The sequence below is a fragment of the Coturnix japonica genome, chromosome Z, assembly GCF_001577835.2.
Source record: "Coturnix japonica isolate 7356 chromosome Z, Coturnix japonica 2.1, whole genome shotgun sequence".
NCBI classification, from domain to species: Eukaryota; Metazoa; Chordata; class Aves; order Galliformes; family Phasianidae; genus Coturnix; species Coturnix japonica.
In genome coordinates, this window is record NC_029547.1 from 11,045,396 (window position 1) to 11,052,900 (window position 7,505).

Here is a 7,505-nt window from a genome sequence, read left to right on the forward strand (position 1 = left end):
GTTCTCATATTGCAGTGTCCTTGAGCCAAATGCATAGAAAACCTTGGGTAACCTTTTCTTCCTCAATATACGCAGTGAGAAATGATCTGTTTTCAACACTTTTGGCCCCTGTATTGCCTCGATAGTAGCCAAAAAATGACTTATTTCAGCATATTTTCTCCTGTACTCTAAACAGCATCTGTGTCATTTTCCGTCAGTCTTATCCTTAACGTGTAGTACTTTTACCTTTATAGGAAAGACTGCTATAGATGTACTAACAATTCACAAATGTAGATTTACAGCTTTCAATATTAATCTGCAGGAAATTACTTTGTTCCAGATAGTGGAGTTATATTCATATGCCTGCTGAGATAAACAGACCTGAGGCTAGGAAAGGCTTTGAACTGGGTTCTTGAAAGCCTGTTTTCCAATATCTACTTCTTTCTCAGATACTTCAAAGTCAGACATTGCCTTTCCCTTAAGCACTTGACTCTTAAAACCAAATCTGAGTTCAAGAGGAGGAAACTGTCTTAGGTCAGTTGCCCCCATTGAAAAAAGATGCCAGTGCAAAATACAGATGACACATGTTTCCCCAGATTCCTACTAAATGGGGGAAGATAATATTAATGACATTAAAATGTGTTAAATATTTGCCAAGAGAAGAGAAGTTGTGAATTCTAACCCTTGCTTCAAGAACAGTTTACACACTGAACCCAGTTACTGTCTCTCACCAACAGACATTTAAGCAGGACCAGACCCGGGGTTGCAATTAATCTAAGAAAGTGCCTCAATTACTGCGTTAAGGATTCAGGTTCCTGCTTGATGGCACTTGAAGTCTTTTTATTTGTTTTTCACAGCAGGGGTGAAAAGTACACTGTTGTCCTATCATGTGCACTTAAGGAAAATGCATTCAGGTTTTCCACTAAGGAAGTAATACCTGTGAAAGATTTCAGCATTCCTCACAAGGAGAGGGGATAGCACTCACACTTCTTTCCACTGATGTTAAAGGGATGGTGGATTTTTATGACACTCCATTCATCCATTTTCATTACTTTTATCATCCCAAACTTCTGTTTATATCATCAAATGTCAAGCAAAACCTTCTTTTAGAATCTTTTAGAAGGGTGGTACACTGTGTTTCTTCTTCATTTCATGAAAAGCAACACAAAAGGTACTTCATGGCTATCATACCTTCCTCACCAATCTGCTTCCACAGAAGGCAGTAAAATTCTTTGCACTGGAATCACGCTTGTACTGGTAGAATATGTCTTCAAGAACCGAGACTGTTCTCTTCAGGATAACCTATTAGTACTAAAGGCCTTAATGAAACTCTCTTCATGGAAAGCTCCCTTTGAATTCACTGAGCTTTGGATAAGCTGCTTGGACTTTGATGCCAGATCTTTTTTCTTTACTGACATAGATTTTTAGTAATACCTGTAAAGTAGGCATTGTGTGTTCTCAGTAGGTGGTAAAAGTTGCAAAAAGGCAAATTCTAGTGATTTGTTTAAGATATCAGTCTACATAACATCTCATAGATGCACAATACTTGTTGTGATTACAGCACTGAAGAGTTAATACTTTCAGTATCTTTCCCATTTTTTTGCAGAGCATAAACTTTATAAAAGCACAGCATTTTGTTTAAAAGATGTGTTTAGTTCCTTTAACCAAATTAAAGGTTTTGGAAACCATGTCAGGCTCACAGTATAGACTGTGCTTGAACTTTGTGGTTACTTTTGCCTCCACAGTGACTCAGCCCTGGTTGTTTTGGTATTCTTAAAATATAGATTTAGCTTCAAATTCAGGTCAGCTTGTATGGTCTCACTTGCTGTCCTCTGTCTTCAAATCTGGAAGATATTTGTAAAATATTTTGTCTTCTTTCTGTGCCACCAGATTCCCAGAAGTCACTAGTAAGCTTTTATTTCCGTTTCCAATTGTAGATAGAAGAAAGCTGGTAATTAAAATAATTGTGTTATACAATCATTTAGAGGAAGGAAAAGTTCTCTTCTATATTTCCAAGCCCAAAAGTGATGCTTTCTTCATGGTTCTATGAGATCATAGAGGATAAACACAGGAAGAATTTGGGAAATAGCTGTGGTTAACAGCGCCTCAGTGAACGAGGACAGGTTATGTACACCTGTGTTAGATACATCAGGATGCACCCTCACACAAGAATATCCAAACACAGACATGGGGAAAGTTATCAAGAAAGATAGGGGAAAATTCAAGGGAAAATTATAGAAAGAGCACAAATCAGGTACAAACAAACAAAACCAACAACTCTTCATCTTGATACAGGAATATGTCCTTGTTGGCTTGCATTAGGAAAACTGCAAGGCAATTTAATGTAATTTTCCAGTGTACACTTCTGTAACGGATCCAACTGATACAAAGGTATCATTCAGCTCCAGGACCAATGTTTTAAATAAAAGAGTTGGAAGGAATTCACTGTTGTGTGTTTTAGGGAAGTAGTATGTACTTTTTAAAAATCTTTGGCAATAAGATGCAGTCAACAGAATCTAAGTGGAAAAGTGATATTTCTGTGATATTTCTTTCATATTGGCAATTGAATCTACCCTGAAATCTACAGCCTGCTTGATAATTCTGAGATTAGATCTTCAGGCAGCTTCTGCTGTATATTTCAAATGAGCAGCAAACTACATCTTAATTTTTGTTATTACTTTCAATATTGGCCAGAGCAGCAGTATGCATTGCATTATGAGCACCTATAACCCATCCCAGATTCCCCTCAGACATCCTTGTATCAGCAACAACTGAACATTCCACACATCATTTTGGAGTCAGAGAATATGTTCAATCTAATATTCAAACTACAGTAGAACCTTTGGGAACACAAGACTCACATTTTGTTTATTTTGAGATTAAGGCAAGTAAATCCAAGAAGGATGCAAATGTTGACATGACTTACGACTTGGTTTGCTCACCATGTAGCAGACCATAATCGCAATGTAGTTGTCTGTTACAGGGCTGTCTCTGATTGCATGTGGTTGTGCCTGCATAGCATGAGTCTCTGCTGATGGACCATTTAATTCTCACATTCTTCCTTCCTCCCTTCCTGGGATCATAAAGAATCACGGCTCCTCTCAGTTTACCCCAGATTCCTTCTCTTAGGGTGTGTTTTTGTTCAGCTGGATATATGTTAAGAACATTATTCCAGTTTACTCTTTCCACTTCACTCATGTTTTATTGACCAGCCTTAAACAGTGGGTTTTGTGTCACTCTAATCACACACTTCACCAACTGAACCTATGGGGATTCCATAAAATCACTATTCACTTTCTCTATTCACCCACCATCATTCCTAATGAAATTTCATCCACATATTTTACTTCTCAAGTTATTTCTTTTCTTCCTTTGTAACCTCCTTTGCAACCATATCTCACTTCTAGATTAAACAAAATGTGTTGCAATGGTCTGCTATCTTTTGTCTGCTTAATTATGGTCTGAAAGCAAAAAATGATTTTAACATGAAGGAACACACCTTCCTACTCCATTTACCTCCTCAGATTGGCATTAACATCAGTGTTCTCAGAATGTCAATATTCCATCCACTTCCACTGACCACCAAATGTTTGTTATCTTTTATCAGATGCTAGAGAAGCTCGTCTAAAATCCTCTTGTATGATTACAGACCAAAATTACTTTCTTTTTTTTTTTTTTTTTTTTTTTTTTACTTTCTTATGGTCTCCAATTACTTTTTATATCATATTGTCTTCCTTCTGTTGCCACTGAAATTATTAGTTACAACAGAAGGATTGGTGAGGATGTTATAATTGTGCCATGACTCCTAGGACACCTTAAAGAGGCATGGAAGAGTCGACCTTTCTGTCTACTCCCACAGTGCATTTTCCAGAAACTACACTGCTCTTTAGTTCTTATCTCCTCTGTATAAGAGATGGGTGTATAAACTGTCACAAACAGGAATTTATAAACCATACCACACAGGAAGTGTTATGATCCTTGTTATAATCTATCTCAACACTTGTTAAAAAGTGCTGGAGAAACTATTTTTGTTCCAACAAAGTCAGTTTCCGTGGTCATTAAGCTATCTTATATCACTGCCCAACAAAGAACTTTCCATCATCCCTTTGGTTTCAGTAATTCAGCTCTTAAACTCCCAACATTTTGTCTTTTGTTGCTTCTGAGAATTCTAACTGTCTCTAAAATCTCTGGTTTTTTTGTTGTTGATCTACAAAAAGCTCAACTATCTGTACTAAGAAAGTCATAAAAGACTTGCCTCCCACTGTCCGTAACTGCATTCTTGTATTCTGTCCTTTTTCGCACTCACAGTTGAACTTCTCTCCCTCTCACAAAAGGCTCTCACTTTGCATGCATTTCCCTCTTGCTCCATTTAATTCACTAAATCCTGCAAACTCTACATACATACAATACTTAAATACCATATATCCTTTTTTGGCCTTGTCACACTTAGCATGACACCAAACCAAAAGTTACATTCTCACTGTAGCATGTCAATGTCCATCTACTTTCCCACGTGCTTGCAGGTGTTCCCTTGTTTCTTATGCTTGGAATTCTCCTGAATTATCTTTCCATCCTGTTTCTTTAATATATCTCCAGGACCTTATGATCTGTAACGAGTCTACTGAATTTCCTTATCACTGTCATACTGCCACTCTATGATTCTTACATTTCCAGCCTTTGTCTTGAGATAAAATATGCAATACAGTATGTAGGGTCTACCTCTGTAGATAGCTATCTATGCCTGAGAACATTTTTAAGAAGTTTTCTGAGCTATTCAACTGTGTCTTTAACTGTTACAAAATCAATTAATCTCGTGTCATTGTCAGTTTTTGTATAATAGACCTCTCCCACTGTCTTCTCCATCTTCCTATTCTACTTTGTTATTCCAGTCATCCACCACTATTTTGATGTCACGCTTAGCAAGATTTTTGGATATATATGATAATCAGCCTTGAATTCATCTTTTATGATTCTATGATTTTATGTTGTTAGGCAGTTGGATTTTTTTCTTTGTTTTTGTTTTTGTTTTTTCCTGGGAGCACATTTATTCACTCCTAATACATTAGCTGTCTCATCAGCAGGAGATATGGACAGTTTGCTTAATGTTAGCTTCAAAACCAATAAAAGCTGATAATGTAATTTCAGCGGCTTGACAAAATACCAGTGGAGATACAGTGAGACATAATTTCCTCCTCCTTGACCTTATTCCAGCATTCTTGCTGCTAAAAGAGCCAGCGATACTTCTTCCTAAGAAGCAGAAGTAGACTTGGGCATCTTTCCTTCCTTTATTATAGCCCTTAGAGAATGCTTGGGACTGATACCTCTCTTTTCAGGGCCATTGTATCATTCACCATAAAACTTATTTCCATTAAACTATTTTTTTATGTCTTCTCTGAGTAAACCAGCATGGATTTCATAAACTTAATTAGCATGGCTATGATGTGCATGTCATCCTGTATTTGCTTCACTGCAGTTTGGATTAACAACATGTCTTATCTCTCTGCAGCAAAGAGTATTTCTTGCAGCAGAGTAAGTCTTAGCTTCAGAGTACCTCAAGATCTAAAGCTCCAATTCACATGGAATTTGAGTACCTGCATCTTTGCACTACTTTGAAATGCAGCTCTGAATGCAGCTATCAGACACTTTGAGATGCCTCATAGAAGATAAGACTTCTGTGCTCTTTTCTGTCAGCACCTATTACGTCTGGATAAGAAAGAGAAATTGTTTATGAAAGCAGATGCTATTCCAAGATTTCTCTTTCTTAATAAAATCATTTGCAATTGTTTAGGCAGGAGACAGCATGCTCTCATCAATGTCGCGTCTTGAAGTCTGTAAGACTTCCCGTAAAGCAAAAGAACCCAAACCCTATGTGTCCTATTAAGAGAAAAGAGCATGAATGTCCCTTCTCGGTGTATCTGCCTCTATATCTGTGTCTGTCTATGCCTATCTGCAGAGTGGGATTGCTACTGTAGGTCTATTTTAACCCCTAAGAGGAAGAGATGACTTAGAATTTATCTTCAGAATGTTTTTATCTCCAATTCTACCATTTATAATGTTAGGGCATGGTGTCAGAGTCATACTTTCCTGCTGTTGAGGTGCTAGGATTGCAGCTAAAAGGTATAAAATAATGTGTTGTGAAGAAGAAACAGGCCTTTGTTGAATATTCTTTATACATTGTCACCACCACAGGATCCTTGATTGTAAATTGGTTTCTCCTAGTTTAAGGATCATTTCCACAGCACAACATGTTGGTAGAAAAGCATTTTGTAGAGAGCAAGACACTAGAATGGAAATTAGGAGGACTGGGCTCACTTTTATGTTTCTATGACTGTAAATCTTTGGGAACACTGCAAAGTGTGAGTACAACAACACTAAGCATTAGTACTGTGTAAATCCGTCTTTGACTAGACAGAAATAGCAGCCTCTAGCTAAACACCCAAGTGCCTCACGTATCATCTCTTGCCAATGACAGATCTATTAACTGGCATCCTAGAAGCCAGCACACCAAGCTAGGAGTGTGTAGAGTTGATTGAGAGGAAACAACAGCAGGATCTGTATTTATGGTGTTGTATCACAGCCCCTATCTCCCAGTAGTGGTACCACTCAGTAGGACACGGGTTTCCTGTCACTTGACGGGTATCTGTGTACATGCACCTCCTGTTTCTGCTCAGTACCACCTCGTCTGGATCCTTTTGTGTCCTCATCAGCTGTTCTCATAAAAAATTATTCTCTGTTAATCACAGAATCACAGAATTCTAGGGGTTGGAAGGGACCTCTAGAGATCATCGAGTCCAACCCCCCTGCCAAAGCAGGCTCCCTACACCATGTCACACAGGATAATACTTCATAGCATGTTAAATAGCGTATTAAGACTGTGACTTGAGATCTCCTCTGGTTCAAAATTGAGACCAAATCTTTCCTACAAGTGCACTGTTATCAAATAAGGGCTTTTTTGTTTTTTGATTTTTTTGCTTCCTTGTTTGTTTGTTTCTGCTTCTCCTGTAGAAATTAATCCTTTCCAGATGAATTGCTGAAATTATCTTCAGACAAGAAAGAGAAAACTTATTCTGCCTTTGTGCTAAAGGTACCATTTTGGAGCATGGGGATTCCTGTTCCTTCCCCAACCAGTATTTCTGTGCTCTGTGGGAAGCGGAAAAGCTTGTAGTATATGAAAAATATCAGTATGAATGCTTCAGAGGACAGTGACTAGGACATTTATCTGAGATATAGTAACTTGGATTAATATCCTTTCGTGTTCAACTGACTGGGGAAAGGATTCAAATCCAAATTTTTCATCCGCATTTACTTTCTATCTGACTTCTGAGTTGAAACTCAGTGCAGAAGCATAGCACCTAATGATAAAATCTCCAGAAGCCAAAATTTTGAGGTCAGAGATGGAGATACTTTCAATAGCTAGGCAAATATGTAGCAAATGACTCTGTTATAGATGTTCTTGTTTGTAACACAGTACTGATACATGGGCCTAATATGTACTTGCTTAATCGTCCTCATAAATTTGGTTGCTA